Raw genomic sequence first — 22,239 nt, 5'->3', positions numbered from 1 at the left:
TCACGTCTAGGGCGTAATTAAAAACAACCAATTCCATAATCAAATCAGTCATGCACATAGAAACGCTATCACGATCTAATATTCAATGGTCAAGATAAACCTACAATCATGCATGAGACATCGCATACAATACAACCATACTCGCTATCTACACTACCATCACTTTTACACACACTGTCAAAAGAAAAGAAAATCTTTATCCTGTTGCTCTATACACTAGGTTTGGACGTCAGCAACTTCGATCCAGACTCCGTTCCTTCATCATCTGTAAAGAGTAAAGAGTGAGTCCATATAACTCAGTACAGTAAAAATCAAATTACATGTGAGATGCAACAATATAAAACCCCATACTTCTACTAATATTTCATTACTTAACCCAAGCCCCCCCTTACTATCACTATGAGGCTACTCAGGGCTAAAGCTCACCCCTGTATCCCAACGATCATACCTATCTAGGGTTACCGTCCCCCAACGCCACCCTAGGCGTGCCAGCATCGTCACCCACCACCAAAAATTGTCCACCACCGTTCGCCTCTCGACCCCTACTAGGCCACGCACGCACACCATTATCATTCACTCTCGTCACCAACATCGGTGACCATCATCCACCTACCGACCCCTATCGGGCCACACAGACACACATTGATCATTCTCTCCCATCACCAACATCGACAACCATTAACCACCTCTCGACCACTAATGGGCCATACACGCACACAGTTATCATTTTCTCCCGTCACCAACATCGGCGACCATTAGCCACATCTCGATCACTAATGGGCCACACACGCACACAGTTATCATTCTCTAATGTCACCAACATCGGTGACCCTTAGCCAGCTCTCGACCACTAATGGGCCATACACGCACACAGTTACCATTCTTTCCCATCACCAATATTGGCGACCTAGCCCCCTGTCCATCGGAATCTCCCGACTAATACCATCATCGGTGGCCAACCTACTCTCTCTACTCGTAACCACCAAGGTCGGTGTTTCCCTCTATAGTGTATCCAGTAATACTTAACCTGCGCACAACCGCAAATTCCTGTTGCCAACCATCAAGGCACGGCCACCTACGTGTAATTTTCCACCATGCACGCTCCACAAGTCTCCCTTTCCTACTCTCAAATGTCCCAGCATAACTCTACTCCCAACCCCGTTTTCCTTTCCTATGCTTGCATTAATCCCAACCTCCCACTGTTCCTCGTTTCCCCCTCTATCTGTGGCATACTCTAAGTGTTCCCACTCACACCGCCTTCCCCCTCCGTCACAAACTCCACTCATGCTGCCTACTCCTCCTCTCTTTCCCCCTTGCTGCTCACCCGGTCCTACTCTCTCCCAAGGCTCCAGCAATCACACTCCACTCCCTCATAGACCTCACTCACGCCGCGAATCCTTTTCTCTCCCGACCTTCACTCACTCTGCCTCCCTACCTCTCTCTCGAACTTCACTCTCACCACTATCAAATCTTTCTCTCTTTTCCCGCGATGCTCACGCAGGCCAGCTCCCTCTCATGCCTCACTCACACCACTACTCTTTCTCTCTCCTCCCGCAATGCTCACGCAGGCCAGCTCCCTCTCACACATCTCACTAACACCACAAATCCTTCTCTCTCCCGGCCTCCACTCACTCTGCACCCCTACCTCTCTCTCGGACCTCACTCACACCACCATCCTCCTTCTCTCTCATCCTGCGGTACTCACGTGGCTAACTTCCTTCCACCTACCTCACTCAACGCACACACACACCCTACACGGCCTCCTCCATACACCGCCACCTCCATGAGCATACACCAATCCACACCACACCTCCAAATTTCTCATCCACATTTTAAATCCTAAATCTACACAGGAAATTGAATTTTTACCGTACCTCCCATTTCCATCATCCTTCCTCCTGCCGATCACGCTATCACCGTCTGCGGTCTCCTTTTCTCTCCCGTCTCGCTTCTCTCTCTTTCTGGAACCTTCCTTCCTTTCTTCTTTCTCCTTCTCGCTCTTTTCTTTCTTTATTTTTTTTTTCTCTTTTATTTTTTTTCTTTTCTTTCCTTTTTCTTTCCTTCCCCGTCCCCTATTTATATCCCACCAGTTTCCTCAAAACGACGTCGTTTTTCCCCTTTCAAAACGACGTCGTTTTTCCCCTCTTCAAAAAAACATCTTTTTCCCCTCTTCAAAACAGCGTCGTTTCCCCCCCTCTTTCTTTCTTTCTTTTTTTTAGATCTCTTTACTTGAAATTAATTAATTAATTTAAATGAGAAAAAAGTTTCATTACCATATTAATTCAATTGAAGAAGAATTTGAATTACAAATTAACCTACAAATGGCAAAATGATCAATTAGAATTTATTTATTTTTATTAAAAAAATGAATAAATTGGCGAGCTGAATATAATAATTTGTTAATATGAGAGGAAGAAGTAAGAGAGACGAATTGAAAGACGAATTGAAAGACTCAAGTTTTGATTTGTGGTTGATACTAAAAGCCTTCAAGTACATGGGTATCTATAGGTACTACTACTACTACTACTACTACTACTACTATTATTAATACTACTACTACTACTACTAATGGTACTACTACTAGTAATACTTCTGCTACTTCTACTGCTACTGTTGTTTCTATTGTTGCTACTACTGCTACTACTGTTAAAGTCATTACTACTACTGCTGCTAATACTGTTAGTACTACTATTACCACTACTACTACTACTACTACTAATACTGCTACAGCTATTGCTACTAATTCTACTGTTATTACTACTGCATTATATGTAATAACACAAAAAATCAAGTTTATTTTAATAGCATTATTAAATATCCAACATTTTTTTTTTAGATTTTCTTACTTGAATTAATTAATTTAAGTAAGGAAAAAAAAGGTTCGTTGTCACATTAATTCAATTGAAGAAGATTTTGAATGTATTAATCAACCTACAAATAGAAAAATGATCAATTAGGATTCATTTATTTTTGTTAGAAAAAATGAAGAGATAGGCTAGTTGAATATAATAATTTGATTAAATATGAGAGTAAGAAATAAGAGAGACTAATTGAAAAACTCAAGTTTTGATTTGTCACTGATGCTAAAAACTTTGAAGTACATGGGTATTTAGAGGTAGTACTACTATTACTAGTATTATTCCTAATACTACTACTACTGCTACTACTGCTACAACAGGTACTACTGCTATAGCTGCCACTGCTGCTATTGCTACTACTATTACTATTTCTACTACTGATACTACTATTACTTCTATTGCAGCTACTATTGCTACTATTTCTACAACATATACTATTGCTATAGCTACCACTGCTGCTATTGCTATTACTGTTACTATTTCTGCTACTGCTGCTACTGTTACTTCTATTGTAACTACTACTGTTACTACTACTACATTAGGTTCTACTGCTACAGCCACCACTTCTGCTATTTCTGCTACTACTACTGCTACTACTATTGTTGCTACTGCTGCTGCTAATATTATTATTACTACTGCTGCTACTCCTACTACTATTACTGTCATTACCACTGCATTATATGTAATAACATAAAAAAATTAGTTTATTTTAATAGTATTATTAACTATCCGGCATTTTTTTCCAGATTTTCTTACTTTAATTAATTAATTAATTTAAATAAGGAAAAAAAAGTTTTGTTGTCACATTAATTCAATTGAAGAAGATTTTAAATGTATAAATTAACCTATAAATAGAAACTTGATCAATTAATCTTCATTGGTTTTTGTTAGAAAAAATGAATTAATATGCTAGGTATAATTAATTAATTTAAATGAAGAAAAAAAAGTTTTATTGTCATATTAATTCAATTGAAGAAGAATTTGAATGTAAAAATCAACCTACAAATAGTAAAATTATCAATTAGGTTTGATTTATTTTTATTAGAAAAAATAAAGAGATAAGTTAGCTAAATAAAATAATTTGTTGAAATATGAGAGCAAGAAGTAAGACAGACTAATTGAGAAACTTAAGTTTTGATTTGTGGTTGATACTAAAAGTCTTCAAGTACATGGGTATTTATAGGTACTACTACTACTACAAATGCTATTTCTACTACTAATACTACTTGTACTACTACTACTGTTACTTCTATTGCTGTTACTACCGCTATTACTATTGCTACTACTACTGTTACTACTACTGCATTATGTGTAATAACATAAAAAATATATTTTATTTTAATAGCATTATTAACTATCCAACATTGTTTTTAAATTTACTTGAATAAATTAATTAATTTAAACGAGGAAAAAAGTTTTGTTATCATATTAATTCAATTGAAAAAGATTTTAAATGTATAAATCAACCAATAAATGGCAAAATGATCAATTAGGCTTAATTTGTTTTTGTTAGAAAAAATCAAGAGATAGGCTAACTGAATATAATAATTTGCTGAAATATGAGAGGAAGAAGTAAGAGAGACTAATTGATAAACTCAAGTTTTGATTTGTGGTAGATACTAAAAGTCTTCAAGTACATGGGTATTTATAGGTACTAGTACTCCTTCTATTAATACTACTAATACTAATACTACTACTACTACTAATACTACTACTACTGCTAATACTGTTACTTCTATTGTTGCTACTACTGCTACAGCAGTTGCTTCTGATACAGCCACTACTGCTCCTAGTGCTACTATTGTTACTATTTCTACTATTTATATTACTGCTACTACTACTGCAGTTAATACTGATACTGCTACTGCTGTTGCTACTACTAGTGTCACTACTACTATATTATATGTCACACTATAAAAAAATCTAGTTTAATTTAATAGTATTATTAACTATCCAGCATTTTTTTTTCAGATTTTTTTACTTCAATTAATTAATTAATTTAAATGGGTAAAACAAAAATTTTGTTGTCACATTAATTCAATTGAAGAAGATTTTGAATGTATAAATTAACCTATAAATAGAAAAATGATCAATTAATCTTCATTTATTTTTGTTAGAAAAAATGAAGAGATATGCTAGGTTAATATAATAATTTGATGAAATATTATAAGAAGAAGTAAGAGAGACTAATTAACAAACTCAAGTTTTGATTGGTGGTTGATGCTAAAAGCCTTCAAGTACACGAGTATTTATAAGTACTAGTACTACTACTAATATTATTAATGCTACTACTACTATGAATACTACTACTACTGTTATTACTACTATTACTTTTACTATTGTTATCACTGCTATTACTACTACAGTAGGTACTACTGCTACTGCTATTATTTCTACTGTTGCTGCTGCTAATACTGTTATTGGTACTGCTACTGCTACTACTACTACCACTGTTACTACAACTACTTCTAATACTGTTATTGATACTTCTACTACTACTGCTATTACTGCTACTGCAACTACTATTGCTACTACTATTACTATTTTTACTACTGTTACTACCACTGTTACTACTACTATTGGCAATACTGTTGTTGTTACTACTACTACTGCTTTTACTGCTGCTACTACTATTGCTATTACTATTGCATTATATATAACACCACAAAAAATCTAGTTTATTTTATTTGTATTATTAAGTATCTATTATTTTTTTTCAGATTTTCTTACTTAGTTGTAATACCCAAAATTATTATTATTATTTTATATATTATTTTATTGTATTTTAAATTTTATTGTAATTTATTATGTAATAATATATGTTTTTAAATTAGTTTGATTTAATTAAATAGAAATAAAAATAATAATAATAATAAAAAGGGATAAAATTATTTTTGGGATTTAATTGAAAACAATTTTGAGAAAAAACAGTGAAAATTTGGGTTCTGAGGGTGTTTTTGAAAAGAAAATCGAAAACTGGGGGTCAAAATATAATTTAAAAAAATTGCGCCACTTCAGCAGCCCAGTCAGCAGCCCCGGCCAACTAGGACACGTCGCGTGGCAGAGACGCTAACGCGGGAGGCCACGCGGAAGGGAGCCACATAGGCTATCCGTGTGCACGTGATCGAATGGTTGAGATCCATTCCCGTGCGCACGGACGACCCAGATCAAAAGTGCGTACGGACGGTCCAGATTGCATGCGTACGGACGGCCCAGATTGCATCACGATAAACGACCCAGATTCATTTCTTATTTAATCGCGATCAGACAGTCCAGATTAAATCGCGATGGACGGCTCAGATTAAAAGCAGAAGGTTATAAATAATCTCATCCACACCCAAACCCTAACCCTAGCCGCTAGAGCCCTCACCGGAGAAGACAGCCCAGCCACTGGAGAACTGACCGCCGCAACCCGCCACCGCAACGGAGCACTTTTCAGCCGCCAAAGGAGGTAAAAATTCTCTCCTTGGCTCGGATTTCGATTCTAAACGCACTTGTGGCCAAAATGGAGCCAAAACACTGGCAATTGGTCGAAAAATACTGTCAAAGCCCAGCGACGCCGCTGCGGGTTTTCTTAGTTTTTGCCTCCGATGCGGCCCTTCTCGATTCCCGTTTGATGTAATTTTTACGCCACTGTGACCACCGTTCCTTCCTCTACAGGTTGACCAGAGCAAAACACCAAATCGCGACTCGAGCTGAAGGAGTCGCCACACCGGAGAGCCCCGCGGCTGATAAGTTTTGATTTTCGGTGTTTTTTCAGCCCACCGATGGCCCTAGGGGTGTTTTATCACAGGAACCAATGTAAGTTTGGCTAAAACGGCCAACCCGAGATGGATCACTGCCGCAAGCGGCGATGCCGTCGCCGGAACACGGCAGAGCCGCCGTGCTGGAATTTCAAAATTGGCCGAGTAAGCCCTCAGTCTTATTTTGAGTTATTTGGGGACATGTGCAGGTACCGTAAGTGTGTTTTATTTCCCAAAAAAAAATTCAGGGAATCTAGGGACTGCCCGTAAGCGCAGTGAAAAACTGGTTTTAGACTTCGAATCAAGTAAGGATCCCTCACCCTATTTTCTATCGCGGGATTAAAGTCTAATATGAATTATATAGATACACGTAATTTATTACGGTTGCTAATGGAGGCCGAACCGGACGTATTTCTCTGTCAGTTCCTATTTGGTTTATTTTACAGATTTAAATGCAGTATGGTATCTGCTTTATTCATTCTAGGGTTTTGAATATATGAATCACTACTTACTTTATTTCTGCCTGATTTCATGAATCTAATAATATTCTTGCCTTGTTGGGTGCTCGTTAATTGTTTAAGTATTCATGTTTATGTGGGAAACAGAAAACTAAGAAAAAAATAGAAAAGGTATGTGAATTGATAAATGGATAAGTTGATAGCCTCACTAGATATCCTGGGAGATGGTGGACGGACCAGGTCCATAGGGAACCCTATCGGAAATGTTGTCTCATACCGGACTGAGTATGGAGAATTTAAATGTTTTGGCGCTCATACCGGACGGGGTATGGGGACAGCCCACTTCACCCTCATACCGGACAGGGTATTGAAGTTTATTGTTTGGCGCCCATACCGGACGGGGTATGGGGACGGCCCTAGAAATTAAGTTTGTTAAGGGAATAGTTCACGGGTAGTGGGGACCCCTATGGATCCCCATGGATATTAGTAGGTTGATAAAAAAGGATAACTATTGTTTGATGATTGAAATATAAAAGTATGACATGTACTATGTTACAGATTATGTATGAACTTATGATATCTATGATGTTATTGTTTCCATATGTCATTTTTATAAATCCCACTGAGGTAAGTGGACGGTAAATGGTTTGATTATTGATAAATAAATTTACTTGAAACTTGTGCTCCATTGGATGTTTTTGGTTTTCTACCAACCTTTATTTCCCTGACAGTGATATAGTGTGATGTCTTTACTGGGCTAGTGTAGCTCAGTCCTTACTTAACCATTTCAGATCCGGAGGACTTGGTTCCCGAGCCCGATCTACAGGAAGACAGCGAGTAGTTACCTAGATGTTTATAAATTTCTTTTATAGTCTTTCATTTGCAATATTTTCCTTTAGAGGGCTTATTTTTGATATTGTTAGTACGTTTAAGTTATTGTGTAAGGGATATGAAACAGAACCTTTTATTTAGCTTCCGCACTTATATTCTTTATATACATTTTCCTTTTAAATTTTCGGGGTCGTTACATGAACTAATTAATTTACTTAAATGAAAAAAAAAAATTTGTTGCCATATTAATTCAATTGAAGAAAATTTGAATGTATAAATCAATCTACAATTAATTTAAATGAAAAAAAAAATTTGTTGCCATATTAATTTAATTGAAGAAGAATTTGAATGTATAAATCAACCTACAAATGGCAAAATTATCAATTAGGTATGATTTGTTTTTGTTAGAAAAAACGAAGAGATAGACTAGCTAAATATAATAGTTTGTTGAAGTATGAGAGGAAGAAATAAGAAAGACTAATTAAGACACTCAAATTTTGATTTGTGATTGATACTAAAAGCTTTCAAGTACATGGGTATTTATAGGTACTAGTACTACTACTACTACTACGACTACTAGCAATGCTACTACTACTAATACTGCTGATACTACTACTAATGTTACTTCAATTGTTGCTACTACTCCTACAACAGATACTATACCTACAGCCGCCACTACTTCTATTGCTGCTACTGTTACTATTTATACTACTGCTACTACTACTGCTAGCACTGTTCTACTATATTATATGTAATATCATAACAAATCTAGTTTATTTTAATAGTATTATTAACTATTCAACATTTTTTCATATTTTCTTACTTGAATTAATCAATTAATTTAAATAAGAAATTTTTTTTTTTTGTCATATTAATTTAATCAAAGAAGAATTTTAATGTACAAATCAACCTACAAATGACAAAATGATCAATTTGTTAGAAAAAAAATGAATAGATAGGCTAGCAGAATATAATAATTTGTTGAGATATAAGAGAAAAAAGTAAGATATACTAACTGAGAAACACAAGTTTTCATTTATGGTGGATGCTAAAAGCCATCAAGTACATGGGTATTTATAGTTACTATTACTCCTTCTACTACTACTACTAATACTACTACTATTATTAATATTATTACTATTGCTACTATTGTTACTTATATTGTTGCTACTACTGAGACTATTACTGTTACTGTTACTCTGCTACTACTGTTGTTATTGTTACTACTGGTACAACTACTACAACTGCTACTACTGTTACAACTCCTACTACTATTATTGCTACTACTATTAATATTGCTGCTGCTGCTATTAGTGCAACTATTACAAATATTGCTACTACTGCTGCTGCTACTACTACTCAAACTACTACCACTCATTCTTCTTTTTCTTGTTCTTCTTATTCTTCTTGTTCTTTTCTTTTACTGCATTCGAAAGTGCAACTAGGCAAGCGCTCCTCTTACAATTACAAACTTGTTTTATTTCTTTTTTTTTGTCTTCTTCAATTTTCTGCATATTATTATTTTTCTGTACAACTTAATTTTTTTGCTTCTTGTTGCTGATTTTTAATAATAAGTTGTTAAGTATTATTTTATTTTTTAATAATAAAAAAACTAATTAATCTTTGTTAATAATTAGTTAATTCGTCAAAATATTATATTATTCAATTTAATAAATATTTTGATATTCTTTAGAATTTTAATATCTAGGATGTTACCAAATAGAAAGACCACCAATATCTTTCTAGTAACCTAATCAAATAGCAAACAAAAAACCAATTTTATAATTTTTATTTATAAAATGTATTGATGTGTATTCGTGTTTCTCTTATAAAACTTATATATTTATGAAATAAGCAAATGTATTGATGTATATACATGTTTCTATTATAAAGTTTATATATTATGAAATAAACAAAGTCAAAAAAAATAATTTTCTTTTTCATAAAAAGCAAAATATTTTTCAAAACAAAATAATTTCTGAAATAACTAATTTCACTATATCTTTTTATTATTTTTTTATAACTTCTTTTTATTATTAACTAATATATAATTTTGTGAATTTAAATTTACACAAATTTAAAAATAAAACGATATTTTAAAATCATGCATCACTTCGCACAATGTAATGACCCAGCCCGAAAACCCATATACAAGTGCTCATAAACTTCCATATCAAGAAAATATATATCAGATAAAATATGTGTTCATACATTCATATAGTTCCAAAATCCTACCAACTGAATGTATAAATTTTCTTTATCTATCCAACTGCCTCTTGTTATTTTTTTTTCTTCTTTTTTTCATAAGCATTGTTCTTGTATTCCTATTTGCTGTATGAACCTCTATTTAATCTCACTCCTATATAGCTTGAGTTTTCCCTTTTCTTATTTCTTCCATGCTTCAAGAACTAGGTTGACTGTATCGGGACCACCCTCCTATTTTATTTGATTTGGAAAAACAACATTAAATAACAGGATGATCATAAATCTCTCAGTAAACCCAGATCAGCACCTCAAGCAATCAGAATCTGCATTACAGTGCTGTAACTCATTCACCCTGGTGGGTGTTATCCTAAACTCAAATCACTTACCTATAATTTTCTCTTATCCTATAATGCCCCACAACCTATAATAGTTGAGGCATCCTATTTTAAATTACCAGTAATACATACTTCTCAAATTCATCATCTAATTCAACACAGTCAAAATGTTCCTTAGCTTCCTATCAACATACGCTATACCACAGTGAATGACAAAAAATATTCTTATATATGTGTGTTAATTTTAGCTATTATGTTCATATGAGTATAATGGTGTAAATCTCGTTTATTCTCTTCTTGTATCCCTTATGTATTTGATTCCACTAGTGGTGAATCTTATCTTGATTCCTGCTTCACTCCATCTGTAATAAATAGAAATGAGCCTACCCATGCCCATGAAGTCATATTTAAATTTAAATAATGTATTGAAATCAATAAAATTCCTAAAGTGGAGTCGCCCTCAACTTTCTCTCTCACTCCAGACAGTTCCCTTTTTCCCTTTAAAGGAAAATTCTAGATATCTTAGATTTTCCCTAAAACTCATAGGTACAAATAGCTAGTTATGCACTTCCCTAACTTGTCCCAATAGTCTCTTTACTCTTTGTCATCACTCTCTCACTCAAATAGCCCATTTATCCCTCTACTTATATGGTTCCCAGCACACTACTGCCTAAATTTCCCTTGAATTTCAACGTAATTACCATGGCAGCTCTTATTTCATAACCCATATGTTACCTCATCCTTAGTCTACCTAGCCACCCCTTTCAACCACTCATTTGAAGGTTAAAACACCCTCCCAACACAATAACCATCTGTTACATATCCTCGATTATTAACCTTACCATTTGCAGTTCCATATTTCACATTATGGTTTACCTATTTTAGGGTATTTTTCCTCACTCTTCAACCTATGTTCAACTTAATTGTTTCCACTCATAGTCCTTAAGTGCTCATTTTATTCTCCTCGATAATTCCATACCAATCTACCTCCAATCTGCATGCCCACATAGTAGCCAAAACGATAATATCAACAACCACTCCACGCACATTCTAGGTTTACATACCTGCAATCCTTTGGTGTTTTTCACCATTTTATATTGAATGTCAAACACATATTTAGACAATCGTTGTCCGGCCACTCACACAACCCATCACAACATTTAGTTTTGTAGATGGTTTGTCCAGTTTAATAAATAAACAGTAACATATTCAATATCCCAGTGTCACACCCATTTCGGCAACAAGTTGGCCATCCACTTACACAACACATTTAATAATGTACAGTAGGTTAATGCATTAAATAGTAAAGAAAATCAGTAGATAATGTGACAAGCAAATGATGTAAAATCCAACCCATATTTGGCCACTCATACAAACATAACTATTAACACAACATACAACTTACAATGCAATACACAATTGTTAATAATACAGTAGATAAGGTACACCATTTTCACACACTTTCTGGCCACCAGCTGGCGACACACCCACACAAAGTTGATCCATAGACTAGAAACAACGACCCCATGTTTCCTTAGGAAGGTTTTTGGTTTAACATCATTATGAAATGAGCAGATTTACTATGATTCATATAATTATTTTTTAGTTTATTTATTTATTTTAATCATACTAAAATTAATTAATTTTTTTCATTAATTTTCAAATAAAATTATGTTAAATTTAGACAATTGGAACTATAATTATGATTAAAATTAAATTACAAAATTATTTAAAATTGTTAATAAAATTATATGTAATACAACACAAAAAATTTAGCTTATTTTTATAGTATTATTAACTATCCAATAGTTTTTTTTTTCAGATAGGCTAGCTGAATATAATAATTTGTTAAAATATGAGAGGAAGAAATAAGAGAGAGTAATTGAGAAACTCAAGCTTTGATTTGTGGTTGATGCTAAAAGCTTTCAAGTACATGGATATTTATAGGTACTAGTTTATTTTAATAGTATTAATAATTATCAAAAAAAAATTTCAGATTTTCTTATTTGAATTAATTAATAAATTTAAATGAGGAAAAAAAGTTTTGTTGTTATATTAATTCAATTGATGTATAATTTTGAATGTACAAATAAACCTACAAATGACAAAATGATCAATTAGCCCTGATTTGTTTTTGTTAGAGAAAATGAAGAGATATATTACCTGGATATAATACTTTGTTGAATAATGGGAGGAAGGAGTAAGAGAGACTTATTGAGAAATTCAAGCTTTGATTTATGGTTGATGCTAAAAGCCTTCAAGTACACGGGTATTTATAGATACTATTACTACCACTACTACTACTACAACTACTATTACTGTTGTTGCTACTACTGTTGCTATTATTACTGTTGCTATTGTTATTATTGCTAGTACTGCTGCTACTACTACTACTACTGTTATTACTACTACTGCTGCTGTTATTACTACTACTACTACTGTTGATGCTGTTACTACTGCTGCTACTGCTATTACTGCTACTGATGTTGCTGCTATTGCTGCTACTGCTACTGTTGTTACATTTTGGAGCGCAACCAGGGGAGTACTCCTCTTACAACTACAAGCCAGGTTAATTTTTTTTTATTCTTCAATTTTTTGCATATTATTATTTTCCTGCACAGCTTAATTTTTTTGCTTTTTCTGGTTGATTTTTAATAATAAGTTGTTGAATATTATTTTATTTTTTAATAATAATAAAACTAATTATTCTTTGTTAATAATTAGTTAATTCGTAAAAATATTATATTATTCAATTTAATAAATATTTTAATATTATTTAGAATTATAATATTTAGGATGGTACCAAATAGAAAGACCACCAATGTCTTTCTAGTAACCTAATCAAATAGCAAACCAAAAGGTAGTTTTATAACTTTTATTTTTAAAATGTATTGATGTGTGTATGTGTTTCTATTATAAAGTTTATATATTTATGGAATAAGCAAATGTATTGATGTGTATACGTGTTTTTGTTATAAAGTTTATATATTTATGAAATAAGAAAGGTAAAATAAAATAATTGTCTTTTTCATAAAAGGCAAAATATTTTCCAAAACAAAATAATTTTAAAAATAATTAATTTCACTATATATTATTATTATTATTTTTTAAAGTTATATCTTTTTATTATTAACTATATAATTTTATGAATTTAAATATATACAAATTTAAAAATAAAAAGAATATTTTAAGGAAGAGAGCGGGAAGGAGGAAGGGAGAGAGGGAAGAAGGTTCCAGAAGAGAGAGAGGGGAGTCGGAGCAGAGAGGAGCGAGAAGGGAGAGAGAAGAGAGCCGCAGACGACGAATGGTGCGATTGGCAAGAGGAAGGAAAGTGGAAATGGAAGGTACGGTAAAAACTTTGGTTGTGTAGGTATTGGGTGAGTTGTTATGCTATTTGTAGGTTGCCGAGGCCAGGGAGTCCGTAGGTAGCTGGGCGGAGCTGAGAGGTGGAGTGTAGGACGGAATGGCGGAGACGTTCGCGGAGGAGGCTGTGAGAAGGAGAGGATGGCGTCGTTGGGGCGTACGGGAGATCTATGAGAGAGAGAGAGAAGGTTGTGTGCGGTGAGTATGAGCACCGAAGGAAGGTCACTGAGAGGAAGAGGGAGTGAGCAGTTTGGCATGTGTGGGGAAATTCGAGATGACGAAGGGAGTCGTGCACAGGAGCGGGGGTGCGGAGAGAGTCGTGAGCAGAATGAGCAGGAGGAACGAATTCGGTGAGTGTCCGGTGAGAGGGGTGAGTGTGGGGAGTGTGACAGTGTGAGTGTAATGACCCAGCTCAGAAACCCGCATACAAGTGCTTATAAACTTACATATCAAGAAAATATATTTATATATAATATATCAGGTAAAAAAAAGATCATATGACTTACTTTCCAACCAGCTTCTATGTATTCATCGTTATTTTGGATGTGAATTTGACTTAAGTAAATTTGGATGATCCAACAATAAGATTATATGCACAATCAAACATTTTAGCTCAATTATACTTCTTACTATTTTTTATTTGAGTGACAACATATTATGCAGACATTTTTATCTAAGTGACAACATATTCTTATTATTTCTAGCTTTAAAAAAATGTTTATATTTACTTTTAACTTTTTTAGTCATTTAAAAAAATTTAAAAACTTGAGACTATTTTTTTAATAAAACACATAATTATAATTACAAAAGAAAATGGATCAAAATTTCAACAGTAAAATAATGTTTTGTCCTCAATATAATTCTTACATTATGAAATGAGCAGATTTACTATGATTCATATAATTATTTTTTAGTTTATTTATTATTATATATATTTTAATTGTAATCATACTAAAATTAATTAATTAATTTTTTTCATAAATCTTCAAATAAAATTATATTAAACTTAGACAGTTAGAATTATAATTTCTATTAAAACTAGATTACAAAATTATTTAAAATTTTTAATAAAATTATATCTAACATAATATAAAAAATTTAGTTTATTTTAATAGTATTATTAACTTTCTAGAATTTTTTTTTCAAATTTCCTTACTTGAATCAATTTAAATGAGGAAAAAAAACTTTGTTATCATATTGATTCAATTGAAGAAGAATTTGAATGTACGAATCAACCTACAAATGATAAAATAAACAATTAGACTTGATTTATTTTTGTTAGAAAAAACAAAGAGAGGCTAACTAAATATAATAGTTTGTTGAAATATGAGAGGAAGAAGTAAGAGAGACTAATTGAGAAACTCAAGTTTTGATTTGTTGTTAATGTTAAAAGTTTTCAAGTACATGGGTATTTATAGGTACTTGTACTAATACTACTACTGTTACTACTAATGCTACTATTACTACTAATATTACTACTACTGCTAGTATTACTATTACTTCTACTGCTGCTATCACTATTACTACTGTTACAACTGCTACTGCTATTACTGTTACTACTGCTATTATTATTAGTATTTTACTACTTTTACTACTACTACTAGTGCTACTATTGCTAGTATTGCTACTGCTACTACTACTGCACTACTGCTATTACTACTGCATCATATATGACACCACAAAAAATCTTATTTTAATAGTATTATTAACTATCTAACATTTTTTTTTTAATTTTCTTACTTGAATTAATTAATTAATTTAAATAAAGAAAAAAAAGTTTTATTGTCATATAAATTCAATTGAAGAAGAATTTAAATAAACAAATCAACCTACAAATGGCAAAATGATTAATTAATTTGTTTTCTTAAAAAAAAAAATAAAAAGACAAGCTAGTTGAATATAATAATTTGTTGAAATATGAGAGGAAGAAGACAGACTAATTGAGAAACTCAAGTTTTGATTTATGATTGATTTTAAAAGCCTTCAAGTACATAGTTTATATAGGTAGTAGTAGTACTACTACTACTATTAATACTATTGCGATTGTTAATACTACTATTACTTTTACCACTGTTACTACTCCTACTATTTCTACTGCAACTACTGCTCCTACTGTTATCATTACTATTACCTCGATTACTACTATTGCCACTGCTACTACTACTATTACTAATACGGCTACTGCTATTGTTGCTATTACTGTTACTATTACTGCCACTACTACTGCATTATATATAGCACCACAAAAAATCTTATTTTAATAATATTATTAACTATCCAACATTTTTTTTTTCAGATTTTCTTACTTAAATTAATTAATTAATTTAAATAAAGAAAAAAAAATTTTGTTGTCCTATTAATTCAATTAAAGAAGAATTTGAATGTACAAATCAACCTACAAATGGCAAAATAATAAATTAAGCTTGATTTATTTTTGTTAGAAAAAATAAATAGATAGGCTAGATAAATAAAATAATTTGTTGAAATATGATAGGAAAAATTAAAAGAGACTAATTGAGAAACTCAAGTTTTGATTTGTGTTTGATGCTAAAAACCGTCAAGTACATAGATATTTACAGATACTAATACTAAGCATCAAAACCTTCAAGTACATAGATATTTATAGATACTAATACTACTACTACTATTATTACTAATGTTACTACTATTATTAATATTACTGCTACTGCTACTATTACTGTTACTTCTACTGTTACAACTACTGCTACAGCTGCTACGACTACTACTGCTATTACTGCTACTATCAATACTACTACTACTAATACTACTGCTAAAATTGCTATTATTACAACTACAACTATTGCAACTATTACTTCTACTACTACTGCACTATATATAATACAATAAAAAATCTAGTTTATTTTAATAGTATTATTAACTATCCAAAAAAATTATTTCTACTTGAATTAATCAATTAATTTAAATGAGAAAAAAAATTTGTTGTCATATTAATTCAATTGAAGAAGAATTTGAATATATAAATCAACCAACAAATGGTGAAATGATTAATTAGTCTTGATTTGTTTTTATTAGAAAAAAATGAAAAGATGGGTTAGTTGAATATAATAATTTGTTGAAACATGAGAGGAAAAAGTAAGAGATACTAAATGGGAAACACAAGTTTTCATTTGTGGTTGATGCTAAAAGCCTTCAAATACATGGGTATTTATACGTACTAGTACTCCTACTACTACTACTACTACTACTACTAATACTACTACTACTACTAATACTACTGCTACTCCTATTACTATTACTTTTATTATTACTAGTACCGCTACAACTACTACAGCAGATACTACTGATACAGCCACTACTGCTGCTATTGCTACTGTTTTTACTATTTCTATTACTGCTACTACTGCTGCTGCTAATACAACTATTGCTACTATTACTACTACTACTGTCACTACTATTGTATTATATGTAACACCATAAAAATCTATTTTATTTTAATAGTATTATTAACTATCTAATATTTTTTTTAAGATTTCTTTACTTGAAATTAATTAATTAATTTAAATGAAAAAAAAGTTTCATTGCCATATTAATTCAATTGAAGAAGAATTTGAATGTAAGAATTAACCAACAAATGGCAAAATGATTAATTAGGCTTTATTTGTTTTTGTTAGAAAAAATGAAAAGATAGGCTAGCTGAATATAATAATTTGTTAAAATATGAGAGGAAGAAGTAAGAGAGACGAATTGAGAAACTGAAGCTTTGATTTGTGGTTGATGCTAAAAGCTTTCAAGTACACGAGTATTTATAGGTACTACTACTACTGCTACTACTAATACTACTACTACTACTACTACTAATGCTGCTACTATTACTAATACTTCTGCTACTTCTACTGCTACTGTTACTTCTATTGCTGCTACTACTGCTACTATTTTTACTATTGTTACTACTACTATTACCACTACTACTACTATACTACTACAACTATTGTTACTACTAATACTGCTATTACTATTGCATTATATGTAATAACACAAAAAATTAAGTTTATTTTAAAAATATTATTAACTATCCCAAAATTTTTTTCAGATTTCTTTACTTAAATTAATTAATTAATTTAAATGAGAAAAAAAAGTTTTTTGTTATATTAATTTAATTGAACAAGATTTAAATGTATAAATCAACCTAAAAATAGAAAAATGATCAATTGGGCTTCATTTATTTTTGTTAGAAAAAATGAAAAGATAAACTAGTTGAATAGAATAATTTGTTAAAATATGAGAGGAAGAAGTAAGAGAGATGAATTAATAAACTCAAGTTTTGACTTGTGGTTGATGCTAAAAGCTTTCAAGTACATGGGTATTTATAAGTACTACTACTACTAATCCTACTACTACTATTACTTCTGCTACTTCTATTTCTATAATTACTTCTATTGTTGCTACTACTGCTAAAGCTGCTACTGCTGCTACTACTACTACTGCTATTATTTTTATATTGCTACTACTTCTATTAGCATTAGTACTACTACTATACTGCTACAACTATACTACTACTACTACTGATACTACTATTGCATTATATGTAATAACTTAAAAAATTAAGTTTATTTTAATACCATTATTAACTATCCCGCATTTGGTTCAAATTTCCTTATTTGAATTAATTAATTAATTTAAATGAGAAAAAAAAAATTGTTGTCATATTAATTTAATTGAAGAAGATTTTAACTGTATAGATCAACCTACAAATGACAAAATGATCAATTAGGCTTGATTTATTTTTGTTAGAAAAAAATGAAGAGATATGCTAGCTGAATATAATAATTTGTTGAAATATGAGAGGAAGAAGTAAGAGAGACTAATTGAGAAACTCAAGTTTTGATTTATGGTTGATGCTAAAAGCCTGCTTTCAAGTACATGAGTATTTGTAGGTACTAGTACTACTACTACTACTATTAATGGTACTACTACTACTACTATTAGTGGTACTACTACTACTACTATTAATGATACTACTACTACTACTAATACTACTGCCACTACTATTACTACTATTACATTTACTGCTACTACAAATACAGCAGGTACTACTGTAATTGCTATTATTTTTATTACTGTTAATACTGCTACTGCTACTATTGCTACGCTACTACTAGTACCACTGTTACTATTACTATTACTAATACTATTATTGCTATTGCTATTACTGCTACTGCTACTCCTACTACTATTGCTACTACTGCTACTACTGCTACTACTACTGTTACTACTACTTTTGCTAATACTGCTACTATTGCTCCTACTACTGCTACTACTACTGCATTATATGTAACACCACAAAAAATATAATTTATTTTAATAATATTATTAACTATCCAAAATGTTTTTTTTTTCAGATTTACTTACTTCAATTAATTAATTAATTTAAATGAAAGAAAAAGTTTCGTTTCTATATTAATTCAATTGAAGAAGATTTTAAATGTACAAATCAACCTACAAATGGCAAGATCATCAATTAAGTTTGATTTTTTTTGTTAGAAAAAATGAATAGATAGGCTAGCTAAATATAATAATTTGTTGAAATATGAGCGAAAGAAATAAGAGAGACTAATTGAGAAACTTTTGATTTGTGATTGATGCTAAAAGCTTTCAAGTACATGGCTATTTATAGGTACTAGTTCTACTACTACTAATGTTACTACCACTGCTAATACTATTGCTACACCTACTACTCTTACTTCTATTGTTGTAACTACTACTACTACTGTTATAACAAATACTGCAGCTATAGCCACCACTACTGCTATTGCTACTACTATTATTATCTACTATTGCTACTACTGCTACTAGCACTGTTAATACTACTACTACTAATACTGCTATTACTTATGCTGCTATTGCTACTACTATTGCTACTACTACTGCAATATATGTAAAATCACAAAAAAAACTAGTTTATTTTAATAGTACCAGCATTTTTTTTTCAAATTTTCTTACTTGAATTAATTAATTAATTTAAATGAGGAAAAAAATTGTTTTCATATTAATTCAATTGAAAAAGAATTTGAATGTACAAATCAACCTACAAATGGCAAAATGATGAATTAACATTGATTTGTTTTTGTTAGAAAAAAAATGAAGAGATGGGCTAGCTGAATATAATAATTTGTTGGGATTTGAGAGGAAGAAGTAAGAGATACTAATTGAGAAACACAAGTTTTTATTTATGGTTGATACTAAAAGCCTTCAAGTACATGGGTATATATAGATACTAGTACTCCTTCTACTATTACTACTAATGCTATTACTACTACTAATACTACTGTTACTGCTACTATTGTTACTTCTATTGTTGCTACTACTGCTACAGTAGGTACTACTGATACAGCTGTTACTGCTGCTATTACTATTATTGTTATTATTTCTATTACTGCTACTACTGCTACTACGACTGTTACTACTACTGTTGCTGCTACTACTACTGCTACTACTACTGCCACTACTATTGTATTATATGTAACACCACAAAAAATTTAGTTTATTTTAATAGTATTATTAACTATTCAGCATTTTTTTCAGATTTATTTACTTGAAATTAATTAATTAATTTAAATAAGAAAAAATTACCATATTAATCCAATTGGAGAAGAATTTGAATGTACAAATTAACTTCTAATTGGCAAAATGATCAATTAGGCTTGATTTTTTTTGTTAGAAAAAATGAAAAGATTGGCTAGCTCAATATAATAATTTATTGAAATATAAGATGAAGAAGTAAGAGAGGCGAATTGAGAAACTCAAATTTTGATTTGTGGTTAATGCATAAAGCTTTCAAGTACATGAGTATTTCTAGGTACTACTACTACTACTACTACCACCACCACCACTATTATTATTACTACTGCTGTTGCTGCTACTACTGCTAAAACCACTAATTGATCATTTTGCCATTTGTGGGTTGATTTATGCATTCAAAATATTCTTCAATTGAATTAATATGACAACGAAAATTTTTTTATTTAAATTAATTAATTAATTAAAGTAAAGAAATCTGAAAAAAATTGCTAGATAGTTAATAACACTATTAAAATAAACTAATTTTTTTGTATTACATATAATGTAGTAGTAGTAGAAGTAATAGTATTAGCAGTAGTAATTGCAATATTAGCAGTAGTAGTAATAATAGTAGTAATAGCAGTAGTAGAAATAGTAACAGTAGTAGCAATAGCAATAGTGATGGCTGTAGTAGTAGTACCAGTAGTAGAAATAACAGTATTAGCAGTCGCAGTAGTATTAGTAGTAGCAGTAGCACTAGTAGAAATAGTAGCATTAGTAGTAGTAGTAGTACCAATAAATACTAATGTACTTGAAGGCTTTTACATCAACCACAAATCAAAGATTGAATTTCTCAATTAGTCTCTCTTACTTCTTCCTCTCATATTTCAACAAAGGATTATATTCAGGTAGCCTATCTCTTAATTTTCTCTAACAAAAATAAATCAAGCCTAATTGATCATTTTGCCATTTGTAGATTAATTTATATATTTAAATTCTTCTTCAATTGAATTAATATGGTAATTTTTTTCTTATTTAAATTAATTAATTAATTTTAAGTAAAAAAATATAAAAAAATATTGGATAGTTAATAATGCTATTAAAATAAACTATATTTTTTGTGGTGTTACATATAATACAATAGTAATGGCAGTAGTAGTAGCAGCAGTAGTATTACCAGTAGTAGTAGTAACAGTCATAGTAGCAGCAGCAGCAGTAGTAGAAATAATAAAAATACTAGCAATAGCAGCAGTAGCGGCTACATCAGTAGTATCTGCTGTAGCAGTAGTAACAATAATAGTAGTAACAGTAGTAGTAGTAGCGGTAGTATTATTAGTAGTAGTATTATTAATAGTAGTAGCAGGAGTACTAGTACTTGTAAATACCCATATACTTGAAGGCTTTTAGTATCAACCATAAATGAAAACTTGTGTTTCTCGATTAGTATCTCTTACTTCTTCCTCTTATATCTCAATAAATTTTTATATTTAGCTAGCCTATCTTTTCATTTTTTTTTCTAACAAAAATAAATCAAGGTTAATTCATCATTTTTTCATTTGTAGGTTGATTTGTACATTCAAATTCTTTTTCAATTGAATTAATATGACCATAATTTTTTTTTTCATTTAAATTAATTGATTAATTCAAGTAAGAAAATCTGGAAAAAAAATACTGGATAGTTAATAATACTATTAAAATAAACTAATTTTATTGTGATGTTACATATAATGCAGTAGTAGTAACAGTAGTAGTAGCAGCAGTAACAGCAATAGCAGCAGAAGCAATAACATTATTAGTAGTAGTACTACTAACAGTGCTAGTAGCAGTAATAACAATAGTAAAAATAATAACAGTAGTAGTAATAGTAATAGTGGCAACTGTAGTTGTAGTATTTATTATAACAGCA

The 22,239-nt window shown here is 31.1% G+C and overlaps 1 protein-coding gene across 1 annotated transcript in view; it reads right to left on the bottom strand.

Annotated features, from left to right (window-relative positions):
• LOC148253316 (uncharacterized) overlaps positions 1 to 22,239 on the bottom strand; it is a 42,653-nt gene that overhangs the window by 1,013 nt on the left and 19,401 nt on the right. The gene's annotated exons all lie outside the window — the stretch shown is intronic.

This window comes from Carica papaya, chromosome 6 (genome assembly GCF_054855325.1).
Source record: "Carica papaya isolate Zhongbai chromosome 6, ASM5485532v1, whole genome shotgun sequence".
Classification (NCBI taxonomy): Eukaryota; Viridiplantae; Streptophyta; class Magnoliopsida; order Brassicales; family Caricaceae; genus Carica; species Carica papaya.
Note: the sequence above shows the minus strand (reverse complement) of the source record. Positions and strands in the feature narration are given on the sequence as shown.